The following is a 26029-nucleotide window of genomic DNA, read 5'->3' as shown; positions in this document are numbered from 1 at the left end:
CCGAATGGTGCGTGACTTTAAATGTTGAAGCGTCAAGGAATAGACAGACATCACCTTTGGTAAAGGATGGTCCAGTGTTTCCTAAAGGAGATGACAGAGGAAGCACTGAAGCTCCTTTCCTATCATCTAGAGAATCAGCTCTTATCATGGCTGCAGCTCAGAGCCTTTCAGGTCATTTCACTCTGATAGAAAACCTTCCTGAGAGACAAAGAATATTCAAAAAGCAACCTATGAGGCTAAGCTCTGCTTTACATGGACTTTCTTAGACTGGAAAAGGGAGACAGTGACCTGGTGAAGGTCATGGATGTCACGGTCGCTCTGCATGCCAGCTGGGTTGTGCACACGTGTTGTGTTTCGCCTATCTGAGCTGTGATTGGTGCAGCCAGTCCGTGAATCTAGTATTTTAAATATCATCACCTGAAAACCCAGAGACTCAGCGCTGGCTTCCAATCCGTCATCATCCAAGGTGAGTGCTGGATTTTGTATTCCTTGTTATTCCCTGTACTTTGAACTGATGTCTTGCTTCCAGACTGCAGTGGGTTTAAGGGCAGCACTACAGTTCAGTTAGCAGTAAAGTCAGGTGTTTAAGTGTTGGATAAAGAGCAGAGGTGGTAGAGAGCCGTACTCAAAGGTTGAAACGCTCATTTAGCAATTTGAGATTTAGTTTAGTCAAAAATATATTTGACCAATTTCATTAGGATAAGCCAACATCAACAAGGTGACATCCATAACATTTGCATGATTGATGAAAGCACTTCACTTAGTGCATTATAGAATGTTCTCTAATGAATACAGACTACAAAGTAAACATCCATATAAATGCTGATGTGACTGCAGGTCTGTGGAAACCATGATGAGAAAACCCTCCGTCCTGCTGCTGCTGTTTGCTGCCGTGTGCGGGTCTACTCTGAGACCTAGCTTTACTCATTTCGATGAACTGAAGACATGGAGGGAAGCACAGACCTTTTGCAGAGAACACCACAGTGATCTGGCCACCATGAGAGCCGGAAACAAGTTGGAGGATTCGTTTGGTCATCAAGTATGGATCGGTTTGTACAAAAACTCTTCAGACTCCGAGTGGAAATGGTCGGAAACAGACGAGATCACCAATTTCACCAACTGGGCAGTCGGTAAGTCTTGCAAGCACGAAACTTTATGATATACTTTAAAGAGTCCTCTCCTGCTGATGTTCAGGTTTATATCAGTATGTAGTGTCTCTACTTTAAAGAGTCCTCTCCTGCTGATGTTCAGGTGTATATCAGTATGTAGTGTCTCTTTAAAGAGTCCTCTCCTGCTGATGTTCAGGTGTATATCAGTATGTAGTGTCTCTACTTTAAAGAGTCCTCTCCTGCTGATGTTCAGGTGTATATCAGTATGTAGTGTCTCTACTTTAAAGAGTCCTCTCCTGCTGATGTTCAGGTGTATATCAGTATGTAGTGTCTCTACTTTAAAGAGTCCTCTCCTGCTGATGTTCAGGTGTATATCAGTATGTAGTGTCTCTACTTTAAAGAGTCCTCTCCTGCTGATGTTCAGGTGTATATCAGTATGTAGTGTCTCTACTTTAAAGAGTCCTCTCCTGCTGATGTTCAGGTGTATATCAGTATGTAGTGTCTCTACTTTAAAGAGTCCTCTCCTGCTGATGTTCAGGTGTATATCAGTATGTAGTGTCTCTACTTTAAAGAGTCCTCTCCTGCTGATGTTCAGGTTTATATCAGTAGGTAGTGTGTCTACTTTAAAGAGTCCTCTCCTGCTGATGTTCAGGTGTATATCAGTATGTAGTGTCTCTTTAAAGAGTCCTCTCCTGCTGATGTTCAGGTGTATATCAGTATGTAGTGTCTCTACTTTAAAGAGTCCTCTCCTGCTGATGTTCAGGTGTATATCAGTATGTAGTGTCTCTACTTTAAAGAGTCCTCTCCTGCTGATGTTCAGGTGTATATCAGTATGTAGTGTCTCTACTTTAAAGAGTCCTCTCCTGCTGATGTTCAGGTGTATATCAGTATGTAGTGTCTCTACTTTAAAGAGTCCTCTCCTGCTGATGTTCAGGTGTATATCAGTATGTAGTGTCTCTACTTTAAAGAGTCCTCTCCTGCTGATGTTCAGTTGTATATCAGTATGTAGTGTCTCTACTTTAAAGAGTCCTCTCCTGCTGATGTTCAGTTGTATATCAGTATGTAGTGTCTCTACTTTAAAGAGTCCTCTCCTGCTGATGTTCAGTTGTATATCAGTATGTAGTGTCTCTACTTTAAAGAGTCCTCTCCTGCTGATGTTCAGTTGTATATCAGTATGTAGTGTCTCTTTAAAGGCCCAGTGAAGTGCATGTTTTTGCACCAAAATGAAATGGCAGTTTCATTCCTTACATGTCATTGTGCCTGTTCATGGCTAAAATAATTTTTAATAATTCATAATTAATGAATTAATGAATTATTAATTTTGCCGTCCGAGCCTAACGGAAGTTGCAGACGATAGTGGCTGTGACGTCACAAGATGTACCCAGTTGTGATTGTAAACATGGCGGAGACTCTGGAAAGTGATACTAGTGTGAGAGAAATGATTGATTTGGACAGCTTTTCGGATAGATGAGGAAAGTGATCAATCTGGTGCACTTTGAGGGCAACATTAAGAGATTTATGGATACAGCTCTCAACACTCATATGAAACATATATTTCAATAATCAAAAAACATTGGAATGATTTCTTAACCTATTTTATACAACTAATATTACATAGATGGAAATATTTGTTTCCATAGATGACCAAACCCACTGAGATAACTTAGGCTACAGTTTACCTCCCTGAGCTGACGTTATCTCTCTCAGTCCCACAGGAGAGCACTCTCCCTCTCCTTATTGTTGAAACAGCTAATCTCCGTTAGCTCCGAGCTAGCACCAGATGCTAACGACAACCCTGTAACTCTCTCAGTCTCTCTTTCTCTCTCTCTCGAATCGACCAGTGGCCTTTATTTATCATGATCAATCAAATAATCTACGAAACAATGACACCAGCCAGGCTCACCTTCATCTTTTGGGAACAGAAACATCGCCACTTCGGCAGACTTGACATTACTACAGCCAGCGGCAATGCATCGTTTCCCCTGTGTTTTTCATCCCTCTTTCTTCACTGTCGCCTCCATTGTCAGGTTTTCTCGATTGGCAATCACTTCCAGTCGACTCCGACACACTTTCCAGGAAAATACTAGCTCAAAAACGTTGAGAAATTCGACTTTGAAAAAGAGAAAAAACGAACGGTGGTGAATGTAAACAGTGCGGCGGCGTCCATCTCGTGACGTCACGCAGTAGATCTCAAGCCACGCCCACAAAGGCGAAGGTCGACTGCAGATTTCCCCGGAAAATTCAAAACTCGTCAAATTTGTTGCTATTCCAACATTTTTTGATTTGGGTTCCAATGGACAATTTTGGTCATTACTATACGTATTAGCATAACAGATCATGCACAGGTGCACACTTCACTGGGCCTTTAAAGAGTCCTATCCTGCTGATGTTCAGGTGTATATCAGTATGTAGTGTCTCTACTTTAAAGAGTCCTCTCCTGCTGATGTTCAGCTGTATATCAGTATGTAGTGTCTCTACTTTAAAGAGTCCTCTCCTGCTGATGTTCAGGTGTATATCACTATGTAGTGTCTCTACTTTAAAGAGTCCTCTCCTGCTGATGTTCAGGTGTATATCAGTATGTAGTGTCTCTACTTTAAAGAGTCCTCTCCTGCTGATGTTCAGGTGTATATCAGTATGTAGTGTCTCTACTTTAAAGAGTTCTCTCCTGCTGATGTTCAGCTGTATATCAGTATGTAGTGTCTCTACTTTAAAGAGTCCTCTCCTGCTGATGTTCAGGTGTATATCAGTATGTAGTGTCTCTACTTTAAAGAGTCCTCTCCTGCTGATGTTCAGGTGTATATCAGTATGTAGTGTCTCTACTTTAAAGAGTCCTCTCCTGCTGATGTTCAGGTGTATATCAGTGTGTAGTGTCTCTACTTTAAAGAGTCCTCTCCTGCTGATGTTCAGGTGTATATCAGTATGTAGTGTCTCTACTTTAAAGAGTCCTCTCCTGCTGATGTTCAGGTGTATATCAGTATGTAGTGTCTCTACTTTAAAGAGTCCTCTCCTGCTGATGTTCAGGTGTATATCAGTATGTAGTGTCTCTACTTTAAAGAGTCCTCTCCTGCTGATGTTCAGGTGTATATCAGTATGTAGTGTCTCTACTTTAAAGAGTCCTCTCCTGCTGATTTTCAGGTGTATATCAGTATGTAGTGTCTCTACTTTAAAGAGTCCTCTCCTGCTGATGTTCAGGTGTATATCAGTATGTAGTGTCTCTACTTTAAAGAGTCCTCTCCTGCTGATGTTCAGGTGTATATCAGTATGTAGTGTCTCTACTTTAAAGAGTCCTCTCCTGCTGATGTTCAGGTGTATATCAGTATGTAGTGTCTCTACTTTAAAGAGTCCTCTCCTGCTGATGTTCAGGTGTATATCAGTATGTAGTGTCTCTACTTTAAAGAGTCCTCTCCTGCTGATGTTCAGTTGTATATCAGTATGTAGTGTCTCTTTAAAGAGTCCTCTCCTGCTGATGTTCAGGTGTATATCAGTATGTAGTGTCTCTACTTTAAAGAGTCCTCTCCTGCTGATTTTCAGGTGTATATCAGTATGTAGTGTCTCTACTTTAAAGAGTCCTCTCCTGCTGATGTTCAGGTGTATATCAGTATGTAGTGTCTCTACTTTAAAGAGTCCTCTCCTGCTGATGTTCAGGTGTATATCAGTATGTAGTGTCTCTACTTTAAAGAGTCCTCTCCTGCTGATGTTCAGGTGTATATCAGTATGTAGTGTCTCTACTTTAAAGAGTCCTCTCCTGCTGATGTTCAGTTGTATATCAGTATGTAGTGTCTCTTTAAAGAGTCCTCTCCTGCTGATGTTCAGGTGTATATCAGTATGTAGTGTCTCTACTTTAAAGAGTCCTCTCCTGCTGATGTTCAGGTGTATATCAGTATGTAGTGTCTCTACTTTAAAGAGTCCTCTCCTGCTGATGTTCAGGTGTATATCAGTATGTAGTGTCTCTACTTTAAAGAGTCCTCTCCTGCTGATGTTCAGGTGTATATCAGTATGTAGTGTCTCTACTTTAAAGAGTCCTCTCCTGCTGATGTTCAGGTGTATATCAGTATGTAGTGTCTCTACTTTAAAGAGTCCTCTCCTGCTGATGTTCAGTTGTATATCAGTATGTAGTGTCTCTTTAAAGAGTCCTCTCCTGCTGATGTTCAGGTGTATATCAGTATGTAGTGTCTCTACTTTAAAGAGTCCTCTCCTGCTGATGTTCAGGTGTATATCAGTATGTAGTGTCTCTACTTTAAAGAGTCCTCTCCTGCTGATGTTCAGGTGTATATCAGTATGTAGTGTCTCTACTTTAAAGAGTCCTCTCCTGCTGATGTTCAGGTGTATATCAATATGTAGTGTCTCTACTTTAAAGAGTCCTCTCCTGCTGATATTCAGGGGCCGTATGTTTCTGGTTTGTTATGTGAATCATGTCAAGCACTTTTTCTACTTCTTGCAGATCAACCAAATCGTCGTGTTGATGAGAGCTGTGTTGTGATTTACATGGATACTTACAAATGGAATGACAGGCAATGTGTCAACAAGTACAGGTTCTTGTGTAACAAGGAGAATCTGGTTCTGGTGAAGGAGAGGAAGACGTGGGATCAGGCTTTGAGGCACTGCAGGCTTCTGGAGGCTGAACACCCAGATGAGCCAGTGGACCTCACCTGGAACTACCGCTACGACCTGGCCTCCGTGCGCACTCAGGACGACCGCGCCTACGCACGCCTGAGGGCTGGAGAGGCTTCCACTGACCAGGTGACGGAGCTTTCTACACAGAGTTTGTGTTTTAGAGAAACTCCTCCTGTGTGTTGACATTTTGCACACTGAGATTTGTTCTAAGGCTGTCAGCGTTAACACTCGATCTTCATCTGGAAACATTAAGGAGTTTAGAGAAATACACACAAATTAATCCAATCATCCAGCCTCCTATAAAACTAGCATGGAATCAGTGTGAGTACTACCATACGAGTATATGTGTAGTACACATTATACAGAGGGCGATCACAGTGTGAATACTACCATACAAGTATATGTGTAGTACACATTATACAGAGGGCGATCACAGTGTGAGTACTACCATACGAGTATATGTGTAGTACACATTATACAGAGGGCGATCACAGTGTGAGTACTACCATACGAGTATATGTGTAGTACACATTATACAGAGGGCGATCACAGTGTGAGTACTACCATACGAGTATATGTGTAGTACACATTATACAGAGGGCGATCACAGTGTGAATACTACCATACGAGTATATGTGTAGTACACATTATACAGAGGGCGATCACAGTGTGAATACTACCATACGAGTATATGTGTAGTACACATTATACAGAGGGCGATCACAATGTGAATACTACCATATGAGTATATGTGTAGTACACATTATACAGAGGGCGATCACAGTGTGAATACTACCATACGAGTATATGTGTAGTACACATTATACAGAGGGCGATCACAGCAGCTTCGTGGATGCTTTAGCTTAGTGTTGGTTAATTGTCAGAGTTGATTCCAGTAATTCAGGAATCATGCTATAATAAACCTCCTTTATTCCAACACAATGACTACATTTCAAATCCACTGACACCACACATGCATGGTCCTTGTTCAATAAAGACGTGTGTACATAAATATCTCACCTCTCTGCTAAATGTGGTCAGGTGTGGACGGGCCTGCGCTTCCTGGCGGGTCAGTGGTTCTGGACGGGCGATGGAGAAGCCGTGCAGGATGTGGACGAGGAGATGCAATGTGGCCGGACTCAGAGTTTCTGTGGCGTCCTGGTGAAGAACAGCACCAAGCGCTACGAGACGGAGGACTGCAGCAAGAAGCTAAACTTCCTCTGTTACAGGAAACCTTGAAACAATCAATCTGTGGAAAAGCTCTTCTCCCTCTTCTAAGGTTCAGGTTGTGTTTATGTGATTACTGTAGGCTAGCTCAACTAGGCGTGGACTGTCCTTTCTATTGTTTCATCAACTGGAATAGAGCTTTATTGATTATATATTCTTTCTCTGATATGAAGGAATCATCCTCTACAAAGGTCCACATCTGTTCTTACATATTAAGGAAGTGGTCACAGGACAATACATTCAACATGTCCTTCCACTTGTATTATTCGTGTGTAAACTGAGTTTCCTGCATTATTACATTGCAGCTGTTCTTCACAGGAGGAGTCTCCCCAGAGTCTGGATAGTTCATCAATGCATGTGTGATATTTAGAAGCAAAGCATTCAGCCAGAAAACACTGGACTTTCATTTGAGTGGAACAATCCTTTTCATCGGTTCATTTCAGATATATGATATGGTAAGTTCCCCTGCTGTGGGACTTATAAAGGAATTCTGATTCTGTTTCTGATATATTTATACAAATAAAAGTTCTACATTGACTTTTGTCATTATTGAATCAGCTTCTAATAATTGATATCCCTGCTAGCTAGCTGAACTCCTCCTGAGTTTGATTGATTACATTTAAATGGATCCTCCATGAGCATCGTTCACTTTTCCTCAGTGTTTATCAGGGAGTTGATCTGAACCATGGGGTCATTTTACAACATGGCCACCAGGGGGCGCTATGAGGCTTCAGAAAACCTTCTCTCAGTGGGATGAGACTCTTTCCTGACTCGTTCAGCTTCATGGAGATCAAGCTGCAGACATGATCCACCAGCACCACGTGTTATTCACCATACCATGCAACATGAGTGTTTAGGACGCCGTGCAGAGGCCCGTTTAGAAACTTGTGTCCGGACTGGGGGAAGTACAAACTGACATGTAAAGAACTGGTTCTTCACAAATAATACACCGCAGTTATTCAGTCATGACAATATCATACACGTTACAACTGTTCATTGTCAACATCTCACAGCCATCCCGTACATAGGAACACATCAACAAGGTTCAAGGCTTTCATTGGTCATACCAACATAGCTACAGTGTAGTTACCACGATGAAAATCTTAGGTCACAGGCTCCTCCAACAGTGCAACAAAATAAAACTGAAAGAAATAGTGCAAGTAAATAGTCATTCGAGGCGTGTGGTGCAGTGGGTAGTGCGCTAGTGTTGGGATCAGGCTTCAGGTTCAAACCCCACTGCAGTCAGCATGTCGTTGTGTCCCTGAGACACTTCACCCCAAAGTGCTCCTGTGGGGATTGTCCACAGTATTGAGTATGTGAGTCGCTTTGGATAAAGTTTCTAACAAGTGACATGTGATGTAATTCAAAAAGTGAAATAGTGCAATAGGAGTCCAGATACAAGTGATTGGAATATTACTAAGTAGCAGCCAGATGAATGTTCAGGTGTTTAACAGTCTTATGGCCTTTGGGATGAAACTGTCCCTGGTTTTAGTCCTGATGATGACATTCAGATATTGGGAGATCCAACATATTTGTAGTACACCTGGTGTCAACACTGGGGGGTCAGTATAGTTCCTGTCCCCTCACCAGCCTGGACCACATGAGGACCATGGTGTCCATTTCTGAGCACCTGAAGGCCTCTTGGACCAGTCTGGCCCTCGCTCTGCTCTGCTGGTTCCACTGGGACCATCTGTAAGAAAAATCTCACTGGTCAGCGGCTTGAGCTTCAATCTCAGGATCCATGTATTTATTATCCTCTCAAGAATGGAAGTAGTCAAAACTAAAAAAGAGAATTTGTAGGTTTTTTTCTCAAAATCTGAAAAATCTGATTTTTTCAAAAAATCAAAAAATGTGGACTTTTCAAAATAATCTGAATTTTTCTCAAAATGTTGACTTTTTCTAAAAAATCTGACTTTTTCTCCCAAAAAATGTTATCACATTTTTTTTGATAGGAAATCGGATTTTTGATAAAAATTAAGATTTTTTGATAAAGATTCCGACTTGTGGAGGAATGTAACGGGAGTTGACAGGGTACCCCCGCCTCACGAGTGCCTATTTTCGGCCATTTTCTTTTCCCCGGTTTTATTAGTTTTTCTTTTTTTGGTTATTTCACCCGGTTCCTTCTACCAGGGACACTGCCCGGTCTCGGGTGTCCCCCCACGGCATGTGTCCAGCCATTTCCCCCCCACTCATCCATATATTAATGGACAGGACAGGCCCTTGACATAGGGAGTATAGGCAAATGTTAAGGTGCATCAACCGATCGGGGGTGCCACAAATTGGGGAGAAAAAACGTTAGAAATGAAAAATATATATTTTTAAATTTCATAACAACACAATTTCCCGATTTTGGATCAACAAAGTACATCTTATTATCTTATACTAGCATAACTACGCCTATATTGCGTACAGCGCCGATAAACTATGGCGCACCCCCCCCTCCGAAACCAAGTTGAACTGCCCCAGCTACAGTAAAAAAACTGAGGTTTATGTGAAATAGTTCTTTTTTTTAAATAAAGGTTTTAGAATGCAATTATAGGTTTTCATTTTGTATTAGTGTTAATTTAAAATAAATCAAACTCCCAAAAAACGTATACAGCTTCTTTGTGCTTTTATTAACATTGGAATTTACTGTGTAAGCGGCCGCGGGGGGGAGAGCTTTAGAGCTCTCTCCTGAAAGACTGAGCGGCTCTGATAACCTCAGCTCAGTGAGGCAAAGGCACACCTTTATATGATCATTATAGTTATAAAACAATAAGAGAATAAATGTGGTGCGGCGCCAGCTAAAATCTTGCCTAGGGCAGAATATGACCATTAAACTGTCATATTCTGCACATTTCTTATACTGTCTACAAACATCTTAGAAGAGGATAATATGTATAAAATAAGTGCTTCAAGTTAACATTGCTGGAGGCACACATATTGATAGATGTCTTGTAATGCGCTATTGAGGAACCTGCCACCCAAGTTTTTCATTCATTGCATAACTACACCGTTTGTGAATATGATGTCAATAAACCTTAGAAAATCTTGAGATCTTGAAAGGGATGTGCAAACTAGTCATTATATACAGTCTTTAATTAACTATTAGTAGAGAATAACGAGTAATGAATATACTTTATAGGGATCCTATTAATATCTAATAATACAAATAATAAAATTCAATAACATGCTTTAACCACCAGGTGTCCCTTTCTATCAGCTGTGCACCTTTATGGTGTAAATACAGCCTATCTACTGATTGGATCAAATATAAAAGTCAGCTGAATTAGTGTTGATCCTGCGAGGAGACGTGTTGTGTGAAAAGAAATGTAAGATGTTTTTAATTGCTGATATATTTATGATCCACGTCACGTTTTCAGTTTTGGCGGCAGTTCTTCCTGTTTGTCTAGAAGTCTCATCATCAGGGCTTTATAAATAGAGAACTACGGCAGATCTGTAATATGTAATGCAGCTGAACCGTGTATTACAATGCCGTTATGTGATGACTTTCAAAGAGAAAAGCAAGAACACTCGGAATAAAGTATTATTATTATTATTATTATTTTTTTTTTTTTCGGATTTCACATCACATAAACACCATTTCCCAACGTGCATTGCGGCTAAACCATCCAATCACCGAGCTGAGGACCTTGCCTACGTTTCCGGTATTTGTTTATGACGATGTGATGTGAGATGTGAGACTGGAATTGCACAGGGGGAAATAACGTATCTATGCCACCATTTTAGATGCAGATTTAGTTAAACTAATACGTTTGCGCTGTGGACCAACACTATACATTGACGGGGAAGGGGGGTAGCAATAAAGATAACACCATTAAACAGTTACACAACATAACAGAAATAATATCGATAGCAGCGTCCCTAGCAACCACCTTGGTAACAATGAAAACGTTGTCGGGACACAATTTCCTGAAGTAATCTTCGTAATAACTAGCAAACTAAAGATCATGTGCATCCACTGCACACATCATCTGAAATAACAACTCATATTTCTCGCATCAAATGACATCAAAACGCATTTTAATGGCCAAACTAACTTTAAAATAGTCATTTTCCGCCGAGAATAAAACGAAGTTCGGCCATGTTTTTTTTCTCTGCAGGGAGAAATGTAAAGATCACGTGACATAGACGTCAGCGATTGGAATGAATGGTGAATAAAAATGTAGGGATCTTACAATTTCAGAGGAGTTTTTGTAGAAATACTACGTCCTACATTTTGGACCAACGTAGTTATTACCAGTGCTTAATTTGTAAATCATAAGGTGCCGGAACGCAAAGTACATATGACAGCTCAGGGATGACGAGACGCGTACAGGTCCTGGAACGTATACAGAAAAGGTGCTGAAAACAACATGACAATGTCCACTTGCAACGCTGTGGGACTTACAAGCCTCAATTTCAAATAGTATCCATGGTATAAATGTTATGACGATCATTTATAATTTATCACAGGTGGGACTTCAGTATATAGCCAGCAATTAATTTCTCAACAGGTTTAACGTGTAATATGTATTAGGCCTATTCAAAGATTGGCACGGCGGCCTATTAATAGACAGTATGTTTGCTCACCATATTTAGTTGTTTAAAACACCCCACATCACGAGCATGTCCGGATTGTCCTCTATCTCTTTTTTTCTGCTTTTACTGCGTGTGTCTGTGGCAGTTCTGTGTCCTTTGGCCACCCAGGACCTCACGTACGGGACTGGATTGAATTTAGCCAGGGGGGGTCCAACAAGATTTAGGAAGAGTAAAGATGACATGGTGGATGTGAGCAAAGAGCTACGGTTGGGATTGCAAATCAAGTTCATTTGAGAAAATCCGCGCTCACATTCAGCACTTGCAATGGGAATGCTGTTGACAGCAACAAGTAACTCCATCAGCTCATCGGGGGTGTCTTTACCATCTGAGTCTCTGTACGTTCTGTAGGCCCGTATGACTGCGCGCGGGTTGGCAATGTTGAAGCGCTGACACAGTGACTCGACCTCAGTCTCTCCATACAGCGCACCTGCGTCCTCGGGCCAGTATTGTGCGTAAAGCACCTTCAACTCCTCAATGAACTTGTTATATCCAGTTTTATCTGGCATCCGGCCTCCTTGAGATAACATACGGTCCTCCAAGTTCTTGGCCACAGTTAGAAAAAACTGACCTGTCGCTGGACGTCCCACACTCTTCTACGCTCAATGCGCTCTCCTCTCCTACTGAATCTTCCTGCTGTAAGCCAGCTGATGTCGCGGTTCCGCTCGCCTCTTGCTCCGGCTGTTGTACCGGGCTAGTTGATGCCAGGGTACCCACCCGTTGCTGTTGGTGGTCCACCTGGCTGACGGTAGCTGGCTCCTGTTCCGGCTGGCGGTGAACCTGACCCGCTGCCTGGGCTTGGCTAGCTGTCGGTTAGCTAGCTGGCTAGCTGTTGCGGCGCTAACCTCCTCCTGGTTTTGACCATCAACATGACCGCTGCAGCTGCCCTCGTCGCTGCTTGTGGAGGCTTTTCTGACTCGTTTTGAAGTGTCTATTACCTCTTCCTTCTTTTTGAAGAAAGACAGTAAATTTAACTGTCTTTTTGACATGCTTGCATTGAATCACCGTTTCTTCCTCTCTGCGACGTGCTCCTCATGTGGCGAATTTCAAAAGTGAAAGACGTTTGTCCGTTGGTCCAGCTTTTCAGTGCGTCAACACAGATCTCCGACTCTTTCAAATCTTAATCTTAATAAAAGACATGAAATTCTTGGGATTTTTTCTGTAAATTAATATCTGCATATTTTATTTCATTTAAACCATTTTTATTTTTTATTTTTTGTGAGAGGTACCGGATCTCCCCAAATAGGTGCCGGAACACAGGGTGGCCAAAATGAAGAGGAGCCGGATCCTGTTCCGGCAGGATCCGGCTCAAATTAACCACTGGTTATTACACGTTTAGATGTGAGACTGGGTTGGACAATCACCTTCCCTGAGTTTGACTCAGGTGTAACTAAAGTCTGATTTAAGGGTTGTTTATATTTCACATCATTAATCAGAATCTGCAAAGTAACTCAAATAAATGTAGTGGAGTAAAAATACCAGGTTAACCTCTGAATTGTAGTGGAGTAGAATCACAAAGTAACAATGAGCTGTCACGTGGGTATATATTAACGCTGCCCATTATGGACACAAGCGATTTTCACCCATTTATTAATTACATGTTTTACATTTGATAACACCAATGTGTTTAATACTGGAAACTTCTACTTGAGGGAAAAACGAAAACGTTCAGTAGAGACGTCCCATAGAACATTTTGCAAAGCACAATACCCGGGGGGGGGGGGGGGGGGGGGGCGGTGCTGGTCCCGTTCAAATCCAGTTCTGAATAGTCTGGCTTGGTTTCGTTCCATTTCAAACAGCTGTTTGACGCTCGGCGTAACCTTGGCGCACTGCCACTCCAACATCCAATCCTAGAGCTTGAAGATTAATCACGGGGTGTGTCGCAAAGCGGACAGGCGTCGTCACAACAATAGCTGGGGATTGTGGGTAGTGTAGTCTCTTTGGCGCTCCACATTTCAGAGGAAACAAGTTGTTTCTCAGAATTGAAGGGGAAAAACACAAAAGCATCTTACACAATTTAAACCTATCAATGTTGTGTAATTAACAAAGGTAATCTGGTGTTTTTGAGTTGATGAGTAGTGCAGATATCACTGTCAGATCAATCGACAGTAAGGAGAATACTTACTTCCGGGTGTACAATTCTCCGTTAACCAATGGGAATGGACGCTCACATTGCCTTTAAGAGCTGCCGTCATAAACAGATGCGGTGCTTCCCTGAGCGTCAAATCCCGCCACCGATGGGAATACATTGCAATCCGTTGAAAGCTCTTTGCGTCCGTTTATGAAGCTGAAGGAGCCTCGGCGCGTCCCAACTGCACGCCACGGGACCCTGACCAAGATCCTGGATGTTTAGGGAGTGAGAGTGTGTTGACCAGGGGCATCAGGGCATTCCCAGAAAATAGGTCACATTTTTGGGAAAAAGTCTAATTTCCGGGGAAAGAAATCAGAATTACAAGAAAAATTATTCTGAATTCTGAATTTAATCTCAGAACTCCCCAAAAAGTATATTTTGTACAGATCTGTAATCTTTCTTTTGCACAAAGCCCTAATCCTGTTTTTGTGTATTGAAGAAAGCAGAAACTCATCAGGTTCAATGGTGAAGGCCTGGAGCACAGGATTGAAAACATCAGTGGAGCAGACACTATTCACGCTAATCATCAGCGTAGAGTTCATTTGGTAACATTTGAGACATGATTTGCTCTAATTGCCACTTGCATGTGTTACAGTATGACCAGATGGTCCAAGAGGAGTTGTTGGGTAAAGGAATAACAAATCGATGGGGACTGTGATGGACAGATTCTCCTTCATGTTGACTCCAGGTTTATAGATTTTAAAGGCATGCCCATTTATTAATAATTAAACGAATGCGTGCTAACCCACCTCTGTCGTTAAGATATTGAACATTTCCTTATAAATGAGAGATTCCTCTCCCACACAGGGACCATATTTCTGTTGAAGGACAACTCAAGGTGTTGAATTTGTTTATCAAATGAAACGTTTTGTGTAGTGCTGAAGTGTGGCGGTAAATAAATACTGTGTGAGTGTGTGACACAGACACACACGCACTTGAAAGGATATCTTCCTGCCTTGCCTTAACTATTCCTTTAAAATATCCTCCATCTTTTTGAATAGTACAGGAATGCGTGGTTCCACATGGACGCATCGTGATGGATTGGTAATCAGAATCGTCAAAACGTTATTTACCAAAGGGGAGATGAGGTTATTGGCTAATGGTTTGAAATGTTGTTGACTGTCGTTTCCGTGAACGCCCGAATGGTGCGTGACTTTAAATGTTGAAGCGTCAAGGAATAGACAGACATCACCTTTGGTAAAGGATGGTCCAGTGTTTCCTAAAGGAGATGACAGAGGAAGCACTGAAGCTCCTTTCTTATCATCTAGAGAATCAGCTCTTATCATGGCTGCAGCTCAGAGCCTTTCAGGTCATTTCACTCTGATAGAAACCTTCCTGAGAGACAAAGAATATTCAAAAAGCAACCTATGAGGCTAAGCTCTGCTTTACATGGACTTTCTTAGACTGGAAAAGGGAGACAGTGACCTGGTGAAGGTCATGGATGTCACGGTCGCTCTGCGTGTCAGATGGGTTGTGCACACGTGTTGTGTTTCGCCTATCTGAGCTGTGATTGGTGCAGCCAGTCCGTGAATCTAGTATTTTAAATATCATCACCTGAAAACCCAGAGACTCAGCGCTGGCTTCCAATCCGTCATCATCCAAGGTGAGTGCTGGATTTTGTATTCCTTGTTATTCCCTGTGCTTTGAACTGATGTCTTGCTTCCAGACTGCAGTGGGTTTAAGGGCAGCACTACAGTTCAGTTAGCAGTAAAGTCAGGTGTTTAAGTGTTGGATAAAGAGCAGAGGTGGTAGAGAGCCGTACTCAAAGGTTGAAACGCTCATTTAGCAATTTGAGATTTAGTTTAGTCAAAAATATATTTGACCAATTTCATTACGATAAGCCAACATCAACAAGGTGACATCGATAACATTTGCATGATTGATGAAAGCACTTCACTTAGTGCATTATAGAATGTTCTCTAATGAATACACACTACAAAGTAAACATACATATAAATGCTGATGTGACTGCAGGTCTGTGGAAACCATGATGAGAAAACCCTCCGTCCTGCTGCTGCTGCTGTTTGCTGCCGTGTGCGGGTCTACTCTGAGACCTAGCTTTCATTATTACAATGAACTGAAGACATGGAGGGAAGCACAGACCTTTTGCAGAGAACACCACAGTGATCTGGCCACCATCAGAGCCGGAGAAGAGTGGGAGGATTCGTTTGGTCATCAAGTATGGATCGGTTTGTACAAAAACTCTTCAGACTCCGAGTGGAAATGGTCGGAAACAGACGAGATCACCAATTTCACCAACTGGGCAGTCGGTAAGTCTTGCTAGCACGAAACTTTATGATATACTTTAAAGAGTCCTCTCCTGCTGATGTTCAGGTGTATATCAGTATGTAGTGTCTCTACTTTAAAGAGTCCTCTCCTGCTGATGTTCAGGTTTATATCAGTAGGTAGTGTGTCTACTTTAAAGAGTCCTCTCCTGCTGATGTTCAGTTGTATATCAGTATGTAGTGTCTCTTTAAAGAGTCCTCTCCTGCTGATGTTCAGGTGTATATCAGTATGTAGTGTCTCTACTTTAAAGAGTCCTCTCCTGCTGATGTTCAGGTGTATATCAGTATGTAGTTTCTCTACTTTAAAGAGTCCTCTCCTGCTGATGTTCAGTTGTATATCAGTATGTAGTGTCTCTTTAAAGAGTCCTCTCCTGCTGATGTTCAGGTGTATATCAGTATGTAGTGTCTCTACTTTAAAGAGTCCTCTCCTGCTGATGTTCAGGTGTATATCAGTATGTAGTGTCTCTACTTTAAAGAGTCCTCTCCTGCTGATGTTCAGGTGTATATCAGTATGTAGTGTCTCTACTTTAAAGAGTCCTCTCCTGCTGATGTTCAGTTGTATATCAGTATGTAGTGTCTCTACTTTAAAGAGTCCTCTCCTGCTGATGTTCAGTTGTATATCAGTATGTAGTGTCTCTACTTTAAAGAGTCCTCTCCTGCTGATGTTCAGTTGTATATCAGTATGTAGTGTCTCTACTTTAAAGAGTCCTCTCCTGCTGATGTTCAGTTGTATATCAGTATGTAGTGTCTCTTTAAAGGCCCAGTGAAGTGCATGTTTTTGCACCAAAATGAAATGGCAGTTTCATTCCTTACATATCATTGTGCCTGTTCATGGCTAAAATAATTTTTAATAATTCATAATTAATGAATTAATGAATTATTAATTTTGCCGTCCGAGCCTAACGGAAGTTGCAGACGATAGTGGCTGTGACGTCACAAGATGTACCCAGTTGTGATTGTAAACATGGCGGAGACTCTGGAAAGTGATACTAGTGTGAGAGAAATGATTGATTTGGACAGCTTTTCGGATAGATGAGGAAAGTGATCAATCTGGTGCACTTTGAGGGCAACATTAAGAGATTTATGGATACAGCTCTCAACAATCATATGAAACATATATTTCAATAATCAAAAAACATTGGAATGATTTCTTAACCTATTTTATACAACTAATATTACATAGATGGAAATATTTGTTTCCATAGATGACCAAACCCACTGAGATAACTTAGGCTACAGTTTACCTCCCTGAGCTGATGTTATCTCTCTCAGTCCACAGGAGAGCACTCTCCCTCTCCTTATTGTTGAAACAGCTAATCTCCGTTAGCTCCGAGCTAGCACCAGATGCTAACGACAACCCTGTAACTCTCTCAGTCTCTCTTTCTCTCTCTCTCGAATCGACCACTGGCCTTTATTTATCATGATCAATCAAAGAATCTCCGAAACAATGACACCAGCCAGGCTCACCTTCATCTTTTGGGAACAGAAACATCGCCACTTCGGCAGACTTGACATTACTACAGCCAGCGGCAATGCATCGTTTCCCCTGTGTTTTTCATCCCTCTTTCTTCACTGTCGCCTCCATTGTCAGGTTTTCTCGATTGGCAATCACTTCCAGTCGACTCCGACACACTTTCCAGGAAAATACTAGCTCAAAAACGTTGAGAAATTCGACTTTGAAAAAGAGAAAAAACGAACGGTGGTGAATGTAAACAGTGCGGCGGCGTCCATCTCGTGACGTCACGCAGTAGATCTCAAGCCACGCCCACGAAGGCGAAGGTCGACTGCAGATTTCCCCGGAAAATTCAAAACTCGTCAAATTTGTTGCTATTCCAACATTTTTTGGTATGGGTTCCAATGGACAATTTTGGTCATTACTATACGTATTAGCATAACAGATCATGCACAGGTGCACACTTCACTGGGCCTTTAAAGAGTCCTATCCTGCTGATGTTCAGGTGTATATCAATATGTAGTGTCTCTACTTTAAAGAGTCCTCTCCTGCTGATGTTCAGGTGTATATCAGTATGTAGTGTCTCTACTTTAAAGAGTCCTCTCCTGCTGATGTTCAGCTGTATATCAGTATGTAGTGTCTCTACTTTAAAGAGTCCTCTCCTGCTGATGTTCAGGTGTATATCAGTATGTAGTGTCTCTACTTTAAAGAGTCCTCTCCTGCTGATGTTCAGGTGTATATCAGTATGTAGTGTCTCTACTTTAAAGAGTCCTCTCCTGCTGATGTTCAGGTGTATATCAGTATGTAGTGTCTCTACTTTAAAGAGTCCTCTCCTGCTGATTTTCAGGTGTATATCAGTATGTAGTGTCTCTACTTTAAAGAGTCCTCTCCTGCTGATGTTCAGGTGTATATCAGTATGTAGTGTCTCTACTTTAAAGAGTCCTCTCCTGCTGATGTTCAGGTGTATATCAGTATGTAGTGTCTCTACTTTAAAGAGTCCTCTCCTGCTGATGTTCAGGTGTATATCAGTATGTAGTGTCTCTACTTTAAAGAGTCCTCTCCTGCTGATGTTCAGGTGTATATCAGTATGTAGTGTCTCTACTTTAAAGAGTCCTCTCCTGCTGATGTTCAGGTGTATATCAGTATGTAGTGTCTCTACTTTAAAGAGTCCTCTCCTGCTGATGTTCAGGTGTATATCAGTATGTAGTGTCTCTACTTTAAAGAGTCCTCTCCTGCTGATGTTCAGTTGTATATCAGTATGTAGTGTCTCTTTAAAGAGTCCTCTCCTGCTGATGTTCAGGTGTATATCAGTATGTAGTGTCTCTACTTTAAAGAGTCCTCTCCTGCTGATGTTCAAGTGTATATCAGTATGTAGTGTCTCTACTTTAAAGAGTCCTCTCCTGCTGATGTTCAGGTGTATATCAGTATGTAGTGTCTCTACTTTAAAGAGTCCTCTCCTGCTGATGTTCAGGTGTATATCAATATGTAGTGTCTCTACTTTAAAGAGTCCTCTCCTGCTGATATTCAGGGGCCGTATGTTTCTGGTTTGTTATGTGAATCATGTCAAGCACTTTTTCTACTTCTTGCAGATCAACCAAATCGTCGTGTTGATGAGAGCTGTGTTGTGATTTACATGGATACTTACAAATGGAATGACAGGCAATGTGTCAACAAGTACAGGTTCTTGTGTAACAAGGAGAATCTGGTTCTGGTGAAGGAGAGGAAGACGTGGGATCAGGCTTTGAGGCACTGCAGGCTTCTGGAGGCTGAACACCCAGATGAGCCAGTGGACCTCACCTGGAACTACCGCTACGACCTGGCCTCCGTGCGCACTCAGGACGACCGCGCCTACGCACGCCTGAGGGCTGGAGAGGCTTCCACTGACCAGGTGACGGAGCTTTCTACACAGAGTTTGTGTTTTAGAGAAACTCCTCCTGTGTGTTGACATTTTGCACACTGAGATTTGTTCTAAGGCTGTCAGCGTTAACACTCGATCTTCATCTGGAAACATTAAGGAGTTTAGAGAAATACACACAAATGAATCCAATCATCCAGCCTCCTATAAAACTAGCATGGAATCAGTGTGAGTACTACCATACGAGTATATGTGTAGTACACATTATACAGAGGGCGATCACAGTGTGAGTACTACCATACGAGTATATGTGTAGTACACATTATACAGAGGGCGATCACAGTGTGAGTACTACCATACGAGTATATGTGTAGTACACATTATACAGAGGGCGATCACAGTGTGAGTACTACCATACGAGTATATGTGTAGTACACATTATACAGAGGGCGATCACAGTGTGAATACTACCATACGAGTATATGTGTAGTACACATTATACAGAGGGCGATCACAGTGTGAATACTACCATACGAGTATATGTGTAGTACACATTATACAGAGGGCGATCACAATGTGAATACTACCATATGAGTATATGTGTAGTACACATTATACAGAGGGCGATCACAGCAGCTTCGTGGATGCTTTAGCTTAGTGTCGGTTAATTGTCAGAGTTGATTCCAGTAATTCAGGAGTCATGCTATAATAAACCTCCTTTATTACAACACAATGACTACATTTCAAATCCACTGACACCACACATGCATGGTCCTTGTTCAATAAAGACGTGTGTACATAAATATCTCACCTCTCTGCTAAATGTGGTCAGGTGTGGACGGGCCTGCGCTTCCTGGCGGGTCAGTGGTTCTGGACGGGCGATGGAGTAGCCGTGCAGGATGTGGACGAGGAGATGCAATGTGGCCGGACTCAGAGTTTCTGTGGCGTCCTGGTGAAGAACAGCACCAAGCGCTACGAGACGGAGGACTGCAGCAAGAAGCTAAACTTCCTCTGTTACAGGAAACCTTGAAACAATCAATCTGTGGAAAAGCTCTTCTCCCTCTTCTAAGGTTCAGGTTGTGTTTATGTGATTACTGTAGGCTAGCTCAACTAGGCGTGGACTGTCCTTTCTATTGTTTCATCAACTGGAATAGAGCTTTATTGATTATATATTCTTTCTCTGATATGAAGGAATCATCCTCTACAAAGGTCCACATCTGTTCTTACATATTAAGGAAGTGATCACAGGACAATACATTCAACATGTCCTTCCACTTGTATTATTCGTGTGTAAACTGAGTTTCCTGCATTATTACATTGCAGCTGTTCTTCACAGGAGGAGTCTCCCCAGAGTCTGGATAGTTCATCAATGCATGTGTGATATTTAGAAGCAAAGCATTCAGCCAGAAAACACTGGACTTTCATTTGAGTGGAACAATCCTTTTCATCGGTTCATTTCAGATATATGATATGGTAAGTTCCCCTGCTGTGGGACTTATAAAGGAATTCTGATTCTGTTTCTGATACATTTATACAAATAAAAGTTCTACATTGACTTTTGTCATTATTGAATAAAGTTCTAATAATTGATATCCCTGCTAGCTAGCTGAACTCCTCCTGAGTTTGATTGATTACATTTAAATGGATCCTCCATGAGCATCGATCACTTTTCCTCAGTGTTTATCAGGGAGTTGATCTGAACCATGGGGTCATTTTACAACATGGCCACCAGGGGGCGCTATGAGGCTTCAGAAAACCTTCTCTCAGTGGGATGAGACTCTTTCCTGACTCGTTCAGCTTCATGGAGATCAAGCTGCAGACATGATCCACCAGCACCACGTGTTATTCACCATACCATGCAACATGATTCGTTGCTGATTGGCTAATGGTTACACAAGACAAAGCATTGTTATGACATCATAAGGTGGCCAAAATCTGATCAGCCCATTTTAAGGGTTTCTATAGAAATGGATCAAAAAGAGAGAGAATCTTTGTTCCTGAAACTTTCAGAGTCTCTTTCCACAGAGGGGACACATGTTGATGTAGAAGAGACATGAGGAAGAGGGGACTTATGTTGATGTAGAAGAGACATGGAGAAGAGGGGACACATGTTGATGTAGAAGAGACATGAAGAAGAGGGGACACATGTTGATGTAGAAGAGACATGGAGAAGAGGGGACACATGTTGATGTAGAAGAGACATGAAGAAGAGGGGACACGTGTTGATGTAGAAGAGACATGAAGAAGAGGGGACACATGTTGATGTAGAAGAGACATGAAGAAGAGGGGACACATGTTGATGTAGAAGAGACATGAAGAAGAGGGGACACATGTTGATGTAGAAGAGACATGGAGAAGAGGGGACACATGTTGATGTAGAAGAGACATGAAGAAGAGGGGACACGTGTTGATGTAGAAGAGACATGGAGAAGAGGGGACACATGTTGATGTAGAAGAGACATGAAGAAGAGGGGACACATGTTGATGTAGAAGAGACATGAAGAAGAGGGGACACATGTTGATGTAGAAGAGACATGAAGAAGAGGGGACACATGTTGATGTAGAAGAGACATGGAGATGAGGGGACACATGTTGATGTAGAAGAGTGTGTGTGTGTGTGTGTGTGTGTGTGTGTGTGTGTGTGTGTGTGTGTGTGTGTGTGTGTGTGTGTGTGTGTGTGTGTGTGTGTGTGTGTGTGTGTGTGTGTGTGTGTGTGTGTGTGTGTGTGTGTGTGTGTGTGTGTGTGTGTGCAGGGCCGTGGGAAGTAGGGGTGCTGAGGGTGCTGCAGCACCCCCTGGTGGAGGGCAGGGGATCTGCACTTCCACAAGATTAAATACAAATATAATACCAAAAAAAACGAATTTTCAGCCTTGATGTAACAACATTCATAATTAAGTAAAGATAACACCCTTTTCACCCCGGTTACATTTTCCATTTGCCCTGTACGATGGGCGCTGTAAGTTTTGAAAGTGGGGAATGTTGGCTTATCAGGCGCCCGCAGCCCACAGCCAAAGTGAGAGAGAGAGAGAGAGATAGAGAGATAGATAGAGAGGGGGGGGTGCACCGGTACCGGCGGGGATTGTTGTTAGCTTCTGCTGCGCTAACGGATATAAGAAGCTGTTTCTACAATAATGTGGAGAGAGAGCTCTCCTGTCAGACTGAGAGGCTCAGTGAGGTAAAGGACTCTGAGGGTTTAGATAGTTTTTAGTAGTGTGTGTGTGTGTGTGTGTGTGTGTGTGTGTGTGTGTGTGTGTGTGTGTGTGTGTGTGTGTGTGTGTGTGTGTGTGTGTGTGTGTGTGTGTGTGTGTGTGTGTGTGTGTGTGTGTGTGTGTGTGTGATAAGTAGAAACATTTTGTAAATATTCTATTTTGGGGACAAGCTTTTGAGTTTAAAGTAGGAGAGAGAAGCCCTTTTGTTCTTCTCCTGTTGTCGGGTAGAGCTTGATAACAAGTTGTCTTTTGGTTTGATTGGTTGTATTTGGTTGGGTAGATTTAGGGTCCTTTTAGCTTTCTCTAATTAGAAGCATTAATTAAACTGCTAAAGGCTATTCTCTTTGTCCCTGAGCTGTTATTGAGAGTGGGAAGAGAGGGCATTGTTATGCCTAGGTTCCTGTAGATCAGGGGTATCAAACTCAATAGCCAAGTACTTTGCAGTACAGTACTTAGTCCCGCCAAACTCTGTAGTCCCTGGAACTGTCCTCGTGGATCGCGTTCACACCGGAATAAGTCCCTGGGGGAGGATTAGGCAAATGAAGCCGCTAACGTCACTTCTTCTTCTGCTTTGGGTTTACTGGCAGACCGCAAACAACTTCACGGCGTATACTGCCGCCCGAAGTCCCCGGAGTTGGGGACTGGCTTCAGTAGAAGCTGCTGGGTAAATCGCCAGAAGCGCCTACACCTCCTCATCTCCACCGCTCCCATGTTTTTTTTTGTGTTGCCATAAGTTAGTCTCTCTCCGTTGGCGCGCTGGGCTAATGCTAATGCTAATAATGCTAATGAGAGCTAATAAAATGTTTGCAATTCGCCCAGCCAATCAGAAATTGTTAGTGTGGCCGACACACCCACGAACCTTTTCCTCCTCAGGAAAGTACCACCTCTCTAGCAGGGACTATCTGGGGGTAAAAAGGTTTGCGCGAACGAGGGACTAGTTCCAGATCCTTTTTGGTGTGAAACCAAAATCCCAAGAACTATCGGCCTAGTTCTTGGGAAAAGTACTTCGGTGTGAAAGCGCCCAATGCCTTCATTTCATGTGGCCCGTATAAGCTCTGAAAGAATATAATACTTAGATAATAGTTAGATGCCGCTTTACAGAAGCACGTTGCCCACACACTGGAAAAAATGCTGCTCCAAAAACCAGTTAAACAATAATGAAAACGAACTGTTTTCACTTGAAATCCGCTGGGAGAACTAATGTTGAACTATCTTTCACCAGAATCAGGACATGCTCTGTTACAAAATGAACCACAAATGCTCAAAATTGTTCTGTTTCCTGATGTTAGTTGGTGATTTTCTAATAAATATGTAAAAAGAATATGTGTTTCCTCTGAGATACAACTCAAAATAAGATGTTTTGACTGAACAAGATGAAGCTTTGTCTAAAAACAAGACCTGATATCTCACTGCAGTGTTAGGTCTGAAGTTATCCTGTCTTATATCAGACACATATACCGGGCAAGCTTTTGTAGTGTAAACTACATGTCCCACAATGCATCTCATTTTGTGACATGCGTAGTTAATTATGAAGTTATTACCTGTCATTACATCACATTGCATTTAGCTGAGGCTTTTATCCAGAGAGACTTACAATAAGTGCGTTTGACCAACAAGATACAACCTTGAAGAAAACAGAATCATATAAGTCCATCAGGTTTCATAGAGCCAAACATTTCAAGTGCTACTCAACTGGCTTTAGATCAGCCAGCCCTTTATTAGTATATAAGTGCTTTGTTAGTAATTCTATCTCTGGAAGTGGAGTCCAAAGAGATGAGTTCTCAGTCTGAAGAAGATGTGTAAGCTTTCTGCTGTCCTGATTTCAATGGGAGCTCATTCCGATCCACTACGAGGCTATCGTTCGACTCCTTCTGGATCCAAAGCCTTGATTACAAGTCTCATGGTTTCTTGTGAAACAGCAAATCCCCTCTGAGCAGCTCGTAGAGGTAACCAACGAAAGCCTCGTAGTCGGCCAGAACCAGCCATGTCCTCCTGGAGGAAGGAGACAATCTGCTCCAAGTCCGTTTGGATCTTTCTATGAAATAATAGACATCGTTTCTTGCACATCTTTTCAAAGTTCTAATACTTCTGATAATCTGATGCTGATTCAAAAGATTAAGTATTTCGTTATTTGAGAAACCTAAACTAAAGCACTGCTTCACAAGATGCTCCACATTCCTCATGTCAGTGCAGGACGCTGCTGCTGTCTCCTTCTCCAGTCACTTATGAAGCTACGACTTTATTCTCGTAACTACGACTTTATTCTCGTAACTATGACTTTAATCTCGTAACTACGACTTTAATCTCGTAACTATGACTTTAATCTCGTAACTACGACTTTAATCTCGTAACTATGACTTTAATCTCGTAACTACGACTTTATTCTCGTAACTACGACTTTATTCTCGTAACTACGACTTTATTCTCGTAACTATGACTTTAATCTCGTAACTATGACTTTATTCTCGTAACTATGACTTTATTCTCGTAACTACGACTTTAATCTCATAACTATGACTTTAATCTCGTAACTACGACTTTGTTCTCGTAACTATGACTTTAATCTCGTAACTATGACTTTATTCTCGTAACTATGACTTTAATCTCATAACTACGACTTTAATCTCGTAACTACGACTTTACTCTCGTAACTATGACTTTATTCTCGTAACTACGACTTTATTCTCGTAACTATGACTTTATTCTCATAACTACGACTTTAATCTCGTAACTATGACTTTAATCTCGTAACTATGACTTTATTCTCGTAACTATGACTTTAATCTCGTAACTATGACTTTATTCTCGTAACTATGACTTTATTCTCGTAACTATGACTTTAATCTCGTAACTATGACTTTATTCTCGTAACTATGACTTTATTTGATCTGTATTTTTGAAAATGATGTAACCTTTTTAGTTTTTATCTTTTTTTAGCATATTTTTTATTATATTATAATTCAGTACTTTTTTAACGCATTTCAGATATGAGGAGGATTCTTCATGTGGAACATTTGTGTTTCTATATCTGCATCCTTTCTGTTGGCCACCGTAGTTAGACCTCTTATGAACTAACACCTGTGAAACTCCAATAATGTAAACCCAAATAAACATCACACATCCAGAATCGGACAACAACTTAAAAACAACAGAAGTTCAATTCATGCAGGAAGACTAATCAAAAGGTTAAGACACAGGTGGGGAGGGCAGACAAGCTCAGGTGAACACAGTCAGGTGATCAACCAGGACGGAAACACAGAGACAGGAAGTAAAACCAGACGTAACACACAGGGTGGACGCTTTTAAGAAACAGGGAAACAAAGACACAAATCGTCTCATTTGAGATTTACAAGTTAGTTCTGTCTTAAAAAACGTTTCATGAAAACGTTTGATGTCCTCACAACAGTTGTTTTAATGTACGTTACTTGCATTGAATATAGTGTTGATATAGCAGACTCTAGAGACAAACACTGCCCCCTACTGGATGTTAAAAGCATTGCCTCACCCTGGAGCGTTGTCAGTTGTTGCTGCTGTGTTTAGAGCAGGTGATCATGTGTTTCTTTAGGGT

General features: G+C 41.7%; 2 long non-coding RNA genes across 2 annotated transcripts; both read left to right on the top strand.

Moving 5' to 3' along the window:
* The first annotated feature begins 275 nt into the window (after positions 1-275).
* On the top strand, positions 276-7487 carry LOC307014527. Its single transcript, XR_013801242.1, has 3 exons — positions 276-1130; positions 5679-5849; positions 6765-7487. It is a non-coding gene; the product is annotated as an uncharacterized lncRNA (long non-coding RNA).
* Positions 7488-14910: 7423 nt separating this feature from the next.
* Positions 14911-20729, top strand: LOC307016399. Its single transcript, XR_013801795.1, has 3 exons — positions 14911-15929; positions 19115-19285; positions 20085-20729. It is a non-coding gene; the product is annotated as an uncharacterized lncRNA (long non-coding RNA).
* The last annotated feature ends 5300 nt before the right edge of the window (positions 20730-26029 follow it).

This window comes from Notothenia rossii (assembly GCF_949606895.1).
Source record: "Notothenia rossii genome assembly, chromosome: 8".
Lineage (NCBI taxonomy): Eukaryota > Metazoa > Chordata > Actinopteri > Perciformes > Nototheniidae > Notothenia > Notothenia rossii.
The sequence above is the reverse complement of the archived record's forward strand: the minus strand, read 5'-3'. Positions and strand labels throughout refer to the sequence as shown.